General features: G+C 39.6%; 1 long non-coding RNA gene across 1 annotated transcript; it reads left to right on the top strand.

Moving 5' to 3' along the window:
• Positions 1–16756: 16756 nt before the first annotated feature.
• Positions 16757–17716, top strand: LOC308143147. Its single transcript, XR_013937017.1, has 3 exons — positions 16757–16890; positions 17361–17453; positions 17562–17716. It is a non-coding gene; the product is annotated as an uncharacterized lncRNA (long non-coding RNA).

Here is a 17716-nt window from a genome sequence, read left to right as displayed (position 1 = left end):
TGTCATTGTGTGAAAAAAAAGCATCAGTGAATCATATTGAGGAACCTCGAAACAACCACAATTCACAATAACACATTGTAATCTTTTGCCTTGGTGGTTAGAGTTTGGGTTTGGCAATGAAAACCACTTGGTAAAAGTTTCATAAAGATCGTTTGTCAAAAGAAACAAATGTTGCCTTTTGGAGAGAAAAAAAAAGCAGCATTCAATCTGAGGTCCCTGGCATCTCAACTAACCACTTTGTGAATTCAGCCATCTCTCCAAACCTAGGATGTTTTCAAACTGAATTGAAATTTATCAGAAACTGTTTACCAAGTTGTCCATAGATGTTTCCACAGGATAGTAACTTACCAACTGCAGCTTTTCTTCGGGTGAACCCATAAGATTTGGTTCTGCAGAACCTGAAATAAATGTCCTGAGAACTACTGGCGAGGCCACTCGCAAAATCCACAAATTTCACACTGATAGTTGCCATTCTGCTAGGACTACTGGACTACTTCATCTAAAATGTGTTTTTAATTCTGACCAATGTTTTCGCTGTGGTGCTTCGGAAAATGAAAACGAAATGTGTAAGTTTTGGTGATAGATTTTGCAGGATTGATTGTGCAGGAAATACCTTAAAGAGACTTAGTTCCAAAAAGCGAACAGAAATAGACAATATACATCTGTACAAGTTACAATCAAATGTTATGGCACATCATGTGCAATAACAAGTGTCAAAAACTACTTTTAATTATGAACTTTGAGCAGAGAAGAGAAGAGAAGAGAAGAGGAGTTTCTACACCAACCAGAGGTGACTGCCCCTCCCATTTCCTGGTATTTGGTAAGAACGAGCATACATGGGAAACATGCAACATGCATCTCTGTGTCTGTACTTGTGAGGTGTGTGTATGTGCACGTGTTGTCGCTGGATGTGCACGTAGCCTGTTTGCACTGCAAACAGTGCGACTCTCTCGTTGGTTGTGATGCCCCAGCCCACACACTGAAAATGCAAGTTGGTGTTTGAGAAGGGGTTGACGTGCCTTAAGTGTAAATATAGACTAGCCCTTAGCATCGTGGAAGAAAAGTCCTCAGCTTATACTGCTATAATGTCTGCGGTACGGTCTAAATGCTGCAATTTAGAGTTGGATTTTGGGATATCTTTACATGATAAGGGATTATAGATGATATCTTTTGGGATCCATAGGCATAACTGGTCAGTTCTTTTTAATAGATGATGTGCTACTGCCAAAAAATCTTGTTTCATAACTTCAACTTTTCAAAGTCAAGTCCAGGTAAACTTCATTATACCCCCAGGGCAATTTCCATACAGCCAGCAGTAAAACATACATAAAAAGAAAACCCATTTCCTAAGTACACACACTGACTCATCGAGTTTTTGAGCATAACAACAACATCTAGAACAAGAGTTGTTCCGTCTGCTGGATCTGCACGTGAACCCTCGACCTGACGTTAGCAAGTGAAACACTGCGGCCTGGAATTTTCTCAAGGTTCGTGTTTTGCAGCAGCCTTTTGTTGTTTTAAATCAAAAGAAAATGTTCTTTTTGTATCCGTGTCACTTTTTTTTTCAAATTCAATGTGTTGCAACAAGATCAATTTTCATTATATCTTCTATTTATATCTTTTATCATATTTTCTAGTTGTAAATTACAAGTTTTTTTTTTTTTTTTTTAATATGCTGGGAAAAGGCATACACGACAAAATTTTTCTCCCCAGAAGTTCTCCCCTCTGCAAAGGCCGCTCCTCACTTTAAGAACTACTGGTTTATACTGATAAATAGGCTGAGATTTAGGATTCCTCAAACACAAGGACTTTTGCATGTTCTGTGTCTTCTTTTCTGTTTTTGGTGTATTACTGAGGCATTCACTGCGCCAGCGATTGGCCTGGCAGATGTACTACATTGTTTTGTGTTGTTTTGATGGCGATGTGTGGACGCAGATATTTCCTGCACCGATGCCGACCGAACAGAAATGTTTTTTAACAATTGCACAGAGACAAAATATTGTTTTGGTTCATGTTGACAGGGCCAACGTCACGGTGTCAACATTAACATTTCCAGTCAAACCTGTCAGACCAACCAGCAATTCCAATCTATTGATCTACACAAAAGACTTCCTTTCGTGATTGCCAGTTCAGATGTTGATTCGCATGCAAAGCAACCAATAACTCAAATGTAAAAATAGATTTAACTGGTTGTTAGCAGAGTGCTGACAAAGGCAAAGTATTTTTAAACAGAACACGTAATTGTGTAGTGTGTTACATTTTAATTGCAGTCAAGCAAACCAAAGCAATATTGGAACCTAAGTGGTCAAATAACATGCATTTAATCATAGTCTTCAGACCCAGCGTCCCAATATGTTTGTAGTTTGCTTTTTCTGCCTAAAATGGAAGTTACCCTGATTTTAAAATCTCAACCTCACATGTTTTTCTGACATTGGAACATTTTCCTTTTTCCTGGTTCGTCTGTTCAGCTCACTCAATTTGTTGAATCTATTTGGTGTTGCAGGTCTTTCTTTCCGGCATTCCTTCATCCTCTGATGTGCAGTCATCGCTAATTAAAGGTGGTTTGACAATATAGAGAAATATTTATTTTCTTTGTTTTAGTGAGTTTTTTTTGTTTCACACACATGGCATGAATGATCTCAGAAACACAGAACTGTGTGTCTGGTCAAGCTTTTCCTTCATCGGATCGATGGAAAAAAGATTATTTGTGGTTCATTCTCCTTATTGAGTAAAATGTTGGTTACGAGCCTGAATATAGAGGACATAAAAGACAGATTCAGAATACAGGATTGTTTTTACCTCCATGTTTTCATGGTCTTTTAGACTTCCCTGCCGTCTAAAGGTCTGATTAGAAGCCTTCAGGAAAGAATACTAGCTGTCTTGTTTGTTTAAAATACACCTCCATCTGTTCTCTAAGAAGCTGGTTCTCTTTCACATCTCAAACTATTCTATTTTGACTTTAATTCTAGAAGTTCCTTGCATTGTCAGTTTGTTCTGAACAATCTTTGTTCCAGACATACACATCAGTCTACAATACCTGAAACACCTATTGTGAATTACTTCTTGACTTACAGGAATCTATCTCAGTAGACACTCACTTGTTGCCTGTTATTCATCTTTCATATTTCAACAGTAGTAAAGAGACTGGAATGAAATTGATCCAAGTACAATGCAGTTACAGGATAGAAAAACATCCTGAAAGTTCTCGTTTGGGCTTAAGTCACGAGTACACCAGGAGTTGAATCATACATTTGTTTGTTTCACTAAACTGTATTAAAAAAAAAAAAATCCCTTTGACTTGAAGACTCAGAAAGTAAACTTTGACTTTGAGTCTTCAAGTTACTTCAAGTCAAAGAATAATGCATCTTTATATCTGGACCATATTTTGTTTTTATCTTTCTTTCTGAATGACACGCTTCCCGCTGGTTCCCACCAGCTGATGGATGTGACCATTCGAAATGTAAGAAGTCCTATGTCAGTAGAGGTGAAGTGCAGCATTTATACTGACTGAGCGACTTGTCTTCCTCACAGCAGATTTATGACCTTCCACTGTGGGCTCTCAAATGACCCTGCGAAGTCTCTGAGGGCCGAGGTTAGGGGTGATGCCTGAACAAAGGGAGGCAGACTGCTGAGAGCGGCGGTGTGAAGGAGAGAGCAAAATGTCAGCAGAAACCTGCAGATCTGACTGAAAACTTCAGTCTTTCACATCCTTCATGGCCTTGACTAATGACTATAGGTGGCTATTTATCATCTTAGAGTAATGAAATTGAAGGTGATCCTAAAGAGGCGCTCTGCTGGATAACTATGTGAAAATAATCGCATACACACACCGAGACCCACACACACACACACACACTTTGGAAAGTCTCTCATGTCACTCTCAGGCTATGTTTACACATGAGGCCCACCATCCTTCACCTCCTCTGAAACCTGTTCGGTCCATCCGCCCCATGACCCCACTTTTACCTTCCTCTCCTCCCTTTCAACCCTCCTCTTTACCCATCTGCCCAACATTCACACGCAGACTCACACACACCAGCCTTTCTTGTTCAGGGGTCAACAAAACGACCCCAGTTGTTATGTCACCATCAAAAGTTAGTCAGAGGGAAGCCGGTGGAAGGGGTTGCTCATGGTTTATCCAAGGGTCACGCACTGGCCTGCCTGCTACCATGGCAACAACACAGTCTGAGCACACAGATCAAAGTTTTAGTGTTTGAATGTGAGAAGCCAAGCCGGCTGATATTTCTCGGTTTCCCCTTCCCCGAGTAGTGGCTCTTTAACCACAGTTTCGTAACCTTATCAGGTGCTTCACATGTATGTGGTTGCTTATAAAGAGATTTGAGTCTGATGGCTGTCATTCCGGGCTTCCTGACACAAGAAACACGAGCAAAAATGCCTGACTAGTTAACAAGAATAATGTGCTTCCAAGAAAAAGATGTTGGATATTCTATGTGAAAGAGGTGGTTGTCGATGTTAATATATCAAATTGTAGACAGAAAGATATACCGTCCCCCCCCCCCCCCCCCCCCCCCCCCAATGATTAGGCTATGATCCAACATGCAGCCAAAAACATCCCAGCAGAGGGTCCAATCCAGTTTTTGGGATTACATCGCAACCTGAAGAACTCCTATTTTTTCATATTAAAGTTACTGCAAATTCTAATTAGTCCACTAGGGGACACAAGACATAAGACTGAGGCATCAAACAAAACAGCCAGTAAAGGCAGGAAGATGCAGTGAAAGTTATTCATACTGTGAGGGTGGGTTGGCAAAAACATGAAGGCTGAAGCACAAAGCTGAACATTATTCTGACGAGATCCACCAGAGAAAAAAAGGAGTTCACATTGCCCTCTTTTCACAATTACAAGTTGTTCATACTAGTTATTGTAAAAAGTGCAGTCCATAGTTACACGATCAGGAAGTGCTCATACTTCAGTGTCCTAAAAGTACCCAAAAATCTGGAGTTGTTGCATTTTAATAGACAAACATCCAATGATTTGCCTGTTCCTGTCCAACAGACATCAAACTAAGCTATATGTGGCTCCACTGAACTAAAACGTGTTTGACCTGAAGAGCATATATGAACTCAAACATGAAGCCTCCCTCCCTAAAAAAGTGCACAATGTGACTTGTTTAAATACAAAAAACATACTTTTGGAAGCTTGAACACCACATGTTTATTTGTGGCTCTGACATCATGTTGCTGCACTGAACACAGACTCCCTCAAATTTATAACATGGTCTTGTTTATTCTTGCAGATTTTCACTTAAATTTTAGGCATATCAGTTTACAGGGTTTTTCAAAGTGGCGCTAGGAGGAAAGCCTTTTAAAGAAGCAAGTTTCCATATCATTTTACATGCTGGCAGAATAACAGTGGTGACGTTGAACTCGAACAGATGTGGAGAAGCTTGTTTTTATTCTGCAGCATTTCAAGAGCAATTCAAGAGAAGAAGAAGAAAAAAAAAATCACACTTCTTGTTGAGGGAGCAATGCAAGAGCAAAAATCTTAAAAGTGGTATTAATGGGACCCCAGAGAGAGGAAAGGCTAGAAAGCTGACCATCGATGTGTTATCGAGGAAGAAAGAGGTGGCTGTAAAAGCCTTCGACCAAGTCATCAAAACAACAGCTGAACCACAGACTCTATTAAAAGGACATAATTGGCAGTGACTTTTATATGCTTTGAGAAATATCATCTCTAATGCTTCACACAAAGAGAATTGCAGATCAAACGTTAAGAAAGGTTATTTAAACAACTCAGGATTTTTTTCTTTCTTTCTTTTTTTTTTTTTTTTTTTTTTTTTTTTTAATCGAAAACTTTCCTCGTTCCCCAGGCCAAAAGCTGCAGTTTAATCACTTTAATATTAGAAACACTAATCCGATTAGAGCAAGAGAAACAGCCAAATTCCTGACCCATTCTGACCATAACCCGTGTTTGTCTGCAGTCACTGGTGAGTGAGGGGCATCTGTTTCTTATTGATGTGGTCACAGACAGTGGAAAGATGTGGAAAAATGAGAACAGAGATCTTAAGACTCGGGGACAAAAGTCCTGCTTCCCTGCTGGAGCGGGTCACTCAGCGAGAGTCTGCGAACGCATGGTTGCAAGCCTGTTCGTGTGGGTGTTTGTGTGGATGCACACTCTATAAAAACCCAGCCCGTCTGCTGCGCTCGGCCATCTGAACGCAGCTGGCGAGCAGATATCAAGGGGGGGAGGGAGAGAGAAAGAGAGAGAGAGAGGGAGAGGGACAAAGAAAGCCAGGGAGAGAAACAGACAGAAAAAGGTTGATGGCAGGGACAAATGTAATTTGGGGTGAGACGGACTAAACTTATATGACGAACTAAACAAGGGGCATATAATTCTGAGTTGAAGTGCAGCCATGAGCTGCGCTTGAGTGCACCGCTTCCTATCTAGAGTTTATAAAGTTTTATTGGCGACATGCTTCTTGTCTTGAGTTGGAGCATTTACACTAACGTATCCCCCTCCATCCCACTCCGCCCAATAGGGGTAATATACTGAGGTCTGGATGGGAAACGTCTGCATTCATCCCTGCCTCGTGAACACAGGATTGACTTCAAGAGACATGAAAAAGTCTGTGCTGTTTGTCAGTGCTGTTTTTTCCTGTTGTTGTTTCCTCGTACATTTCTGCTCCCTCGGCTGTTTTGTTTATGCACATGGTATTTTAATCGGAGGATGAATTGCGCTGCAGTGGCCTAATTCCACAACGATAATACTTTGGGCTGGGAGAGCATTTCCTTTGAGGTCCACACAGAAACCATTACACCACTGTCCAAGGACTTTCTTAATGATGTCACAAAACCACAGACATACACATACAAACACACCTCGGCCAGTAAGAATCTGCAAGCTATGCTCAAGTTGATGGGGATTTAATGTGTGCACTGTGTGGTATTGGAATGGAAAAGTTGGAAAGATGGAAAGAAAAGGAAATGAGCTGCTGTCTCTTGACGTAACTGATGATTGTCTTACAGCAGGAGCAGAGCGACAAGAGCGTTGGAAGAGTCTATATTTTACTTCCCTGAAATGACAATAGAGCTTCAGGAAGAAAGCTGAAGCAATAAAAGCAAACCAAAATAATTTTTATAAATCGATCACTGATTGAAAAATTTATTTTTGAGTCACTTTCCTGCTGCGCCTTGATTTCCAGGACACACCGAACACATGTTGGTTTGTTGCTGCACTGTTTGTAAAGGATTTCAACGTTTTAGGGATCCAAACATAAAGGTTTGGCAAAACCAACATTAATGGACATTAAAATACAAGTCTGGGTTTAAAAAACCATTCTTCTGGCAATTTTACTATGACATCTAAATCAAAAGTCAAAAAGAGTCCTCATGCTCTTTAATGTCTTGTTATCGTCCAACCCAAAATTAAATAAACTTTCCTTGTTATTAATATAGTATCTGTGGCAGATTTTATTGTCGAAGGCAAAGAGGGATCCATGCAATATAAAAGCAAGATAATATATTACATATTGTCATGAAAAAAAGATTCTGTCAGACTTTTTAGTTCCGCCTTTTTGTTTCATGATTTATATGTGAAATAGTAATATTGGACTTGATATTTTGGAACAGTTTCACAGTGTAGTGGTTAGCACTGTCGATTCATAGAAAAAAATACCACGGCTCCAAGCAAAACTTGTACACATCAAATGACTCCATGGCAACGTCACGTCAGCAATCGATTTCCTGTTTATAACCCTTTGAATGTCCCAAAGTTATTAGAACTGTTGCACCACAACACAAAGCATTATTGCCCTTAAAATAAATCAGTAATTAAACTAGTAACATTCACTTTTTGTCCATATTCTTTGACATTATGGCTCTTCAGTGTTGTTCTTTCATTACTGACACGCCCTTCTATCCGTTTAAAAGCTTTTGCTTCATAAAAACCTCTCGACATCCGTCTTCCTCCAGTGGATAATCCCACTCCTACTTCCTCGGTTCACTTTACATCCCTGATAAAATGCCTCATCCCTGTGATGTTGCCTTCACTGACAGAATGATTAATTACACTGTAATAGCTGATCTGAAGCCACATAAAACTAGAGAAGTGATTCCTCTCCCTCTGTTTAAATTACAACCTTTACCTTCGTTCAGCACATGCTCACAATTTGTGCTGTCATCTGTCAGTATTACAGACATCATTTATTGCCTCTGAGATGTTTTTTTCTTTTTTCTTTATTCTTCACTTTGATGGGTGAGCTGGCAAACAAGACATAGGTGTCCATGAGTAAATTAACCTGCGGGTGAAAGGGGGGGTGTCATGTCAACCCCTTGTTTTATGGTTTTGCCGCTGCTTTTCCTCTCCTGGACTCAGTTATTTGTGTGAGCACATCTGACATATCCGAGTCCAAGTGGTTGCCTTGTGCAGACCAAACACCAAAAACAAACTAAAACCTGTTATTGTTCTTTGTTTCAGCTGTGTGTGATACACACATATATATATTTGTTACCACACAAAAGATAGAGATGTAACAACAGTACGGATGTTCCACATTGTTTTATTTGTTTAGTGCCTCATCTGGTTTTCATTAACAGACCATGTGGCTCAGCAGGAGTGCTGTTTTTTCTGCCTCTGAGGGATTCATTTTCATGCCGTGAGCTTACATTTGGCAAAATGGACAAAGATAGAAAAAATATTGTGTTAATCGAAGTTTCTGGTGAAATGTTAAAAATAATATAATTAAATCCTGGCCACATTCTTTATTGCCTGGTTCAAGAATACAATTAACCTCACAACTCAAACACTTTTTTTTCAAGTTTGACAGGCTTGTCACTGGTTTGTTAATTGAAAAGGCACAGTCTGGATGACGATCTGAACGTATCACCACTTGTGTAGATAATCATCAGAAAATATCAAATTATTTCAGTTATGGCAGACATCTGCAACATTTACATTTTGATGTCAGACCAATTTTCTTCCAAGCATGTTCTACATGTGTGTGGGCATCAGTGCTCGTGCTCGCATGAGAAGGAGAGTGACGCATATTATAAACCAACGCAAATGTAAAATACAGTAAGACAGGAAGAGCCGAGAATGGGCGGGTGAGAGAGGAATTTACTTCTCCCTCTGGTCTGTCAATTCCTCCTATTGCTGAATGGGAGGAATGTTAAAAGTAAGAAGCAGGACTACCAATTTAGTTATTTTAACTAATGTATGTATTAAAGCAAGATTTACTTTCCCCACTCTTGTATCCGCTGGTTAATTTCAGTCAAAGTGTTTTATCGAGTGTGGGAGCTCAAAGAGGACATGAAGGCATCTTGTTTGCGTTTGCCGTGGACATATTTTTATGCATGAATAAGATAAACATGAAGCTTCAGGGGAGAAGTCAGCTTGTGCACAACATGTACCCAAATATGAAGGCCATCAAATCCAGGCCGACTTTATTCACAGGCCAATTTCAAACATTAAATTTCAAAGCTATATCAATATTTGTTGATATATCTTTGTTGCTGATAATGCTTTCAAATGTAGAAAGTGTAAAATTGGTCTTCTGCTGCACTGGACAACAATACAGGGGGTCAAGCGAGAATTTATGGTGTGAATTGATGGATAGCGAAAGGTTAATAAGAGTTCATGGTGAGGTGGTTAAATGACAATGAAGGAGAACAACATGATCACATTATTGGCTTTCTTAAATAGAACATGTATATAGGTGCATATAATACTTGACAGTCTGAGCTTACGACATTGTCTCTAAACCTTCTTTAGCTGATACTTTATGGTGATTTTGGTTGGTTATTGTTAGGAAATAATGAACTTGATCAAATCAACACACAGAAGACCTGAAGAAATCCATAGGAAGCGGGAGTTAGGAGACCCAGCTGCTTATTTAGGCCGAGGGGGCCCCAGGCAGGTAATCCATCCATGATCCTGACTGAATGGTGCGCATAGCCCCTTTAATTAAAACATGTCTGCAAAGGCACACATTGACATCTTAACAAAAAAACATTTGTTCACTGTAAAGGCAAAATAATCAAGAACTCTTTTTTCTTTTTGTATTTGTAACCAACTCATCGATGGAAAATAGATGAACAAGTTCATAACAGCTTTTTGAGAATACTATATATTATGGAGCAAAAAAATGAATAGGAAAATTTTGATGGCTCCAGGACAGCTGTGAGAAATCTGATATACTCAAGTAAGGTCACTTGACTCTGACTTCTTTGAGGCTGAAGACAAAAAAAAATTAAAAATCAACTAGGAAAAAATTGGGTCCTTTTTTTAAACATTAACCCATTCAGACCTAAAAGAAATCCTTTTATATTGTACAATAAAATCTATGTTGAAATCAAACTCTGTACATTTTAAAAGAACACACTAATGTTGTCATTGCAACTCATGCTGCACAACTAAATATTCAACCAAACTCCGGGCAGGTGAGTTACCCTGCAGGGCAGCATACTTGGTTTTGAAGAGTGTGATTAAAAACCAGAGAAGTGCTCTTTAAAAGGTCCTACAATAAGCACTTTCAGCTGATTATGCAGGAGAGGCTGTCAAACTGTTAAATCACTGGATATAGCTTCTCATCTCGGAGGTGTGGTGGTTAACACTCTCCATTTGCAGTGAAAATGTTTCTGTGGGCATTTCTGTGTAGAGATCATGTTTCCCCGATGCATGTATGGAAGGTGACTGTAAAGAGGGTTGACTATAGGTGTGTGGAGTTGTCTGGCTCTCTGTTTGCCATGGAAAGAACTGGCGAGTGGAGGGTATAGACGACGGATGGATATCTCCTAATGAAACGCACATACAAATGATAAAGTCTGACTTCATTGTTTCAGCAATTAAAGATTATTTCACTGAAACAGCAACCACAAGAAATGATCGTGGGAATGAAGGAAACTTTGTCATGACTCAGCAAAACACAGCGTCTCAGCCTATCGAGTCCCATGGGCCCATGGGGGCGGATATTCAGCAAACAAGGAAACATTGGTTGTTGTTAGCCACATCAGACCCGGGATGAATCATCTGTGAAGAGGCTCAAAGGGGTGTCTGAATGGTGTGCATATGTTTCTATGTGTGTGGGGATGTGGGGATGTGGTTTTCATGTTCTCCTTTGTGAGAGAAATCTCAGAGTCCCAGACATTCTGAGAGAAGACGTCAACGGCTTTTGGTGCCTTTGGCAAAAGAAGTCTGAAAGGGAGGAAATGTTCAGCAGGATTGCCAGCAATCTCCCTTCAGTCACTTTAATCTTTGGTATCTGAATAATACATTCTGACATGTCACAGAATCACTACTCAGAAAACAATACAAATCAACATTTCTGCTTCTCAAACCTGGCGAGCAAACAGGACTTTGGGATTAAAAATGTAGAAATAAACTGATATTATGGCCAAGTTTTTAATCTATGAGCCTGTCTGTGTGCATACTTCATGTTTTCTCCTTCCCAGAATGTTTGTTACACAGCAACACACGTTACTCATACAACTCATCTTGACAGTGATGTCTTGCACCTAATCAAGGATCCATGAGAAATGATATTGCCTCATGTCTTGACAGCCTGATTCAGTGTTTGTGACAAAGCACATACATACATGCACATACTTGCAAACCGATTTATTTGTATGTTTATGATGCTGAGAAGACAGAAGCAGACTATAAGGAAGGATGGATGGATGTGACTTAGTTAGTGTCTTTTAAGTAAACGAAACACATTTCAACTCGACTACATTGTCATGATCCAATTATGAGACTCTTCCATGTTAAGCCATTTAGAGAGAAAATTGCTCAGCTGGAAAATTGAACTTCTGGAAAAGTTCACATTAAAGTTCACATTAAACTTTTAGTAATTACTAACTCCAGCATGCACCAAACGTGTACAGGTTTTTAAAGAAAATTAAAATGTCTCCAAATATTGCCTGAAAAGCATTGATAACCAGCAAAACCTTCCCAAGTTGACTTTGATGTTGAAAAGGTTTGCAACGCTGCAACTACATGAATATCTTGGCGATATTCTCACAAGAGTAAGGTGGAAATGAAGCAGCCCATAATGGCAAAAACATCAAGAAGCAGCTAACATAACTTTTATAACGATATTAGATGTTTTCAAATGAGTTTCATTTCATGAGAAATACTTTGTTAATCCCTGGGGAAGGTTATTGATGCAAACCAAAGCCACGTTGGCAGACTGATGAAGAAAAATAAAGCTTTACAAGACCTGGAAACGACTGTTAATTACACTTGATTCAAAGGTAAGGTGTTAAGTGAAGTTTGAAGAGACATTCAAGTACCTGTATTGCATTTCAAGTTGCCATTACCAGAGAATATTCAAGAAGTTGGAATGTGAGCAGCAGTTTATCATGAACATAGTGTTTTTCCATCGAGAGATGTACGACTTTTGCACATGATTGAGTTCAGTCGGTGTCTCAGCCGTCCACAGAAGGTCTAGTTTTTCATGTGGGCCCTTGGTAAGATCATTACCCGCCCCTAATCCAGATCCCAATGTTTGTGGCTCAATGATGGGAAGACACAATTCTTCATTAAGCAGAGTTTCCAGGAAGAGCCCCAGCCTACATCACTGGAGCTTGTTGGCACTTCTGTTTTGTGTGGACCAAACAACTGAGATACAACACAAAGCTCGAGACGAGCCAATGGGTACATTTCAAGACCTTTGGAAAAAGCCAGGCCAGCTGGTTCCCCCCTGTTTTCAGTCTGCGTGCTAGACGATCGGCATGAGAGCAGATTCAGACTCATCAGCTCAAAACAACAAAGCCAGCTAGTTTGCCTTGCAAAATGTGACTAATCTTGTGAAGTTTCTTTGTAGGCCTGACTCTCACATGCCAATGTAGCTAAATACAGCCCAATGTCTTGAAAAGAACGCTCCTCGCACCCCCCCTCCACCCGGCCACAATCACAACGTTTTGGTTAAATGGTCAGGAAAGGATTAATTAACAGACATCTCTGGTGGAACTGAAACAAGCAATTAGTGGTATTTAGTCTCTAATTAAATATTACGAGACAGATTTACTGTGCATAGGTAAGAGTTACGATGGCGCGGGGATTGGTCAACCAGCTGGTGACAGCGTTGAAACTATGACACGGCATAACACAGAAGCCTCTAATATGGATACACTTTCCATATGACTGTCTCACTCTGCTCTTTATTCCTGTTCATTAGCATGAGTTTGGTTTTTTGTGCAGCATAAAATTCCTCACGTGCAGAATATTGTGTTTGAGAAGCATCCAGTTGTCCAAAAAGAGAGTTTAGAAATAACAAACAAAAACCACAAAGCCTGTTCAGGGGATCAAACAACTGAAGTCAAAACTCTAATGATGTCTGCTTGAATGCAAGGCATTTAAATGAGATCACAGACCACAGACAAGAAAGACTTTAGCCAGTTTGGGTTGATCTATGTAAAGTGACACGTTGCTTTCAGCTATAACAAACAGATTTCAGTGAGACATCCTGTTCAAATTGAAGATTAATCTCTTCACAAAGGGCTAAAATGCCAAATATTGATCACCACAATGTGGATCAAATAAAACATTGCAGTGTAGATTAATTATGACACATTGAAACAGTTATAGTGGATAAAAGAAATTGCCAGGTGAGAGATTATATAAATCATGTCATTACAGGTTGTTGATGGTGAGGTATGTAGCCTCAGGTTGGTTAAATAGGTCCAAAAGTATCTAAGGTCACGTTCCATGGAAAATTAGGGGATTTTTTGTTGTTGTTCTTTTCTTCGTTTCCAAAGCAAATCTCTTTCTTTGTGGAAAGGTACCGGGGCTTCAAGACGATTGTCTTATAAAGGCTTTTAAAACTTGGATATCAACATGAGTTTGTGTTTGTGTTTTCAAGCCAAAGCAGTAAATATGCAAAGGTCTCGCTCAGCATTTCAGTGCAGATAAATTCTATGACTCGCCCATTATTGTAATACAATAATAGACATGTACAAAAAAAAATCCAACCAATCATTTATGGTTCATTCTCGTGTACATCATGGGGGCTCAAGCTGTGGTAATAGGTCTCAGTGAGGTCAACAAGTGTTACCAATGTTCTCCTTGCAAATGTCGAGTAACGCTTATCGAAAAACTACAGGCCACTGAAGTTGCATGTCACGTCCTCGTCATCGTAGCCCTTTGGAATGCCTCGGCAGCCAAGTGGCAGCGGCTGAAGGTAAGTATCTGGTGCCTCTAAATAACCGGAATGGAACATCTGGCTAAGGGAAATAAATCTCATACAGAAAAACCCTGGACCTCCAAGTTGGAGATTGGACGTGGGGCGAACCACCCTACTTTGTAAAACGTTTCGTGATTACGGAAAATGTATCAATATTAACTACAATGGGAGTCATGGATGGCTGTGGGGTCTGTGAAATTCCCAATGAGATGGGATGCAACGGGATGACATTCAGGATTTCGACAGTATGACGCAAAATGGTGAAATCCAACAGGAAGCTATTATCCAGAGAAGAGCTCTCGTTCATCCAAAGAATACAAAAAAGATAGGATGCTGGAATGTAAGAACAGAGTATACACAAGGAAAGACTGTTGTAGTTACATGACAAATTAGAAAGCATAATCTTGAAATACTTGGAATTAGTGAGGCAAGATTGGACCAGGTTTAGAAGATTGAAGATGAGGACCGGCGAAACCATTCTATATTCTGGAGCAGAAAATTACTATCAAAGAGGTGTTGCAATGAAACTTGGCTTGGAGCCGCAAAAATGTCTTCTGGAATGGAAACCAATAAGTGTCCGTATGATAAGAGCAAGGTTCAATTCAAAATTCATCAAACTGTCATACAGATATACACACTGGCCAACGGGTCAGATGATAAGGTTAACAAAGATTGTTTTATCAACGGCTTCAGAAGAGAATAAAGCAAGACTCTGAGATATGATATGCTGATAGTGATGGAACAGTTGAATGCCAAGGTCGGGTCACGTGACGAATACTGAAAAGGGAGCTCGTCCACAGAACTGAGTTAATGGAGAAGCCGTCAAAGGACTGCAACCTTGGCTGCGGAGGTTAGCGCATATAGAAACAGCAGCCCAGGCATACATTTTTACTTTTTTTTCCCACACCTTCATAAAAAATTGTATGCATGGTGCGTACAGGTTTCCGGCTGGCGGAGCCACTGGGAGGAATGATGTTTAATCATAAAGCGATACAGCAATATCAGTCCTACTTTATAATTCCGAAACTTGAGGACGACCGAGGCAGATGAGAATAAGATCAACAGATTTCAGGGAAAGCGTGTGTGAATAATTCTTTGAATCTTCTGGCCCGTGAAATAAGAGGAGATAAACAGAGGAAAACGACACCAGTGAGGGAACAAGCCTGGAAGAGGCGACGGAGGCTGATTGGCCACGTTTTACGAAGGGATGAATTTGACAACAGCAAAATTGCTTTAACCTGGAAACCGGAGGGCAGACGGAAGCGAGGCCGAACTCGAACCACATGGAGAAGAACGGCAGAAATGGAAAGAAACAAACTTAGGATGGAACTCTTGGAGATTGGCAGAGCTCGCAGCCAGAGGCCGCTGAAGTGGGAAGGAGATGATTGATACGGCCTCATGTGCCACCTCAGCACGAAGACAAATTGATTTATCATGTACATCAGCACAGAGACTAACACAGCACTTGGCTGACAAGCTACACTGAGAAAAATGATTCATGGGGTTAGTTTGTAAAGCTTGAAATCAAGAGCCTTTTTTACAGAAAAAATTTAAGTTTGTTACATACACATGTTTTAATCAGTTAATAACTTCCTGTTATAAGTTTGTCAAACTGAGAATATAGAAATCTGTCTTGACTCCATAATTTAATGATTTTGAATGGACATTTCTGCTTCCACTCAGCAAGAGACAATATTTAGTTGGTGCAACTTGAATTTCTGTTAAGCATCCTTCAAAAGCTGAGTAAGACTGGACTTGCCCGCACATGTTTTAACCAAAGGCCACGCCTGCAAGAAAGTGGAGGGAAAGGAACGGACATTGCATATTTTCAATCCAATTGAATGTTACTGGGTGAGTAGTACTTTTTGCTTTCTTTAATTTGCAACACTCAATGAGTGTTTTAACATAGTGCAAGGAATAGTTTTTTTTTTACACAATCCTAAAAGCAGGTTTTCAGTTAACTGTTCATTAAGCTATTGTATGTAATGTGATACACTTTAGCTGAGTCTTTCTGTCGCTGCTGCTTAAATTAGGTCTTACATTACATTTCCCTGCACAGCTAAGAGATTATATGTGTCATTTTCTCCCAATTTAAACACAAGGATGATGTGGGTTAATGTTTAAGCTTTGTACATAGGTTAATTTTATTTTGTTCAGTGTTTTTAACCCCAGTTTATTGATCGTTTTTTGTCCAAGACCAACTTAAAAACGTGGGCTGGAGAGCTGATACGACAACGTTGCTGAGAGGAAGAGGCCTAAAAAAGTAAGTCTATTATCACTTTACTTAACATTAAACATATGAAAATATTGGCCTGCTAATATTGCCATTGAGTGTGCACTATTTTTATTTCCTTTGGTATGTTACAACATTAATGAGAAGGCTTTTTGGGTTGTTTTTTTTAGGCCCCGTTGTATAAAGTTTGAGAGGTTGGCTGCTAGTTGTTGTTAATGACTTCAAAGTCCGATGGCCTGCTCTTTTTGACGCAGCTCAGGTAAATATTTGATCATTAAATGGTTTGCAGTATGTACTATGTTGATGGAAATTTCCTGCATTTTAAAAAATTGTCCCTGTTGTTTGTCTTTACACTCACAGATAAACCAAGAGTTCAGAAGAATCACAACTCTCAATCTGGAGACAACATTCATGGCAAAACTGGACCAGTACATCCCAAAGATAATGTCCTTGCTGTCAGCAAGAGGAGGAGCTGCAAAGATGAGTATTCAGTGCATAAAGAACCTGCTGCTTGAGGTATGAATAAACCTTGTCTTACAGTATACGTGGTTCCAGTATCACCGCAAAGGTGGTCAGAAATAGAATTTCAAATAACTGCTTACATTGCTGATTGTCTCCTTTATGCGTTAAAGTCAACTGTTCTGAGTCCAAATACTTACAAGGACAAATATCAGATCAGGTGTTTTTTATGGCTTAGTTATTTGCTCCCAATTGGACAGGGAAAAAATCTTCAGTTAGTACATAACTATAAATGCTTAAGCAGAGCACAACTTAATTGTAAAATGATTTTTCTGTTGTTTCATTATTGCAATCTTTAAAATGATAAATTTAACATACACAATTGAGATCGGTAATTGGTATAGGCCAGGCATTGGAAACATCATCCTTCACTCTCTTTCCTAGTGATGTTATTACAAAAAGCTCATCTTCATTGAGGTTAAATTAAAAAACATTATAAAACACTTTTTTATTTTTCTTATTCACAGGATGATTCTGAGGAAAGAAGGAGAGAGATGGCTATCCGTGGCTTAGTGGTGTATCTCAGAGAAAAGGAGGAAGATCTCTTTAAAGATCAGTTGGTAGGTAAATGGAAAACTTAATTTCATTGTATATTCTTTGTTTTACTGCTATTTTTAAATTGTATTGCGTATAAATACTAACTTTTTTTTCTTAACTACTTACGCCAGGATGGTGGAGGAGATGAAACGGATAAAGTGATGAAGATTGTCGTTACCAGAGGTGCCACAACATCTGATCCAGCCAATGCAAAGATTGTGCTTGAGGGAACAACAGTCCTTGAAGACCTGGACTACCCAGAGCATGTGCCATGCTAATGGGGCTA

Source organism: Blennius ocellaris (genome assembly GCF_963422515.1).
Source record: "Blennius ocellaris genome assembly, chromosome: 18".
Classification (NCBI taxonomy): domain Eukaryota; kingdom Metazoa; phylum Chordata; class Actinopteri; order Blenniiformes; family Blenniidae; genus Blennius; species Blennius ocellaris.
This window is presented reverse-complemented; position numbering and strand designations above follow the sequence as displayed.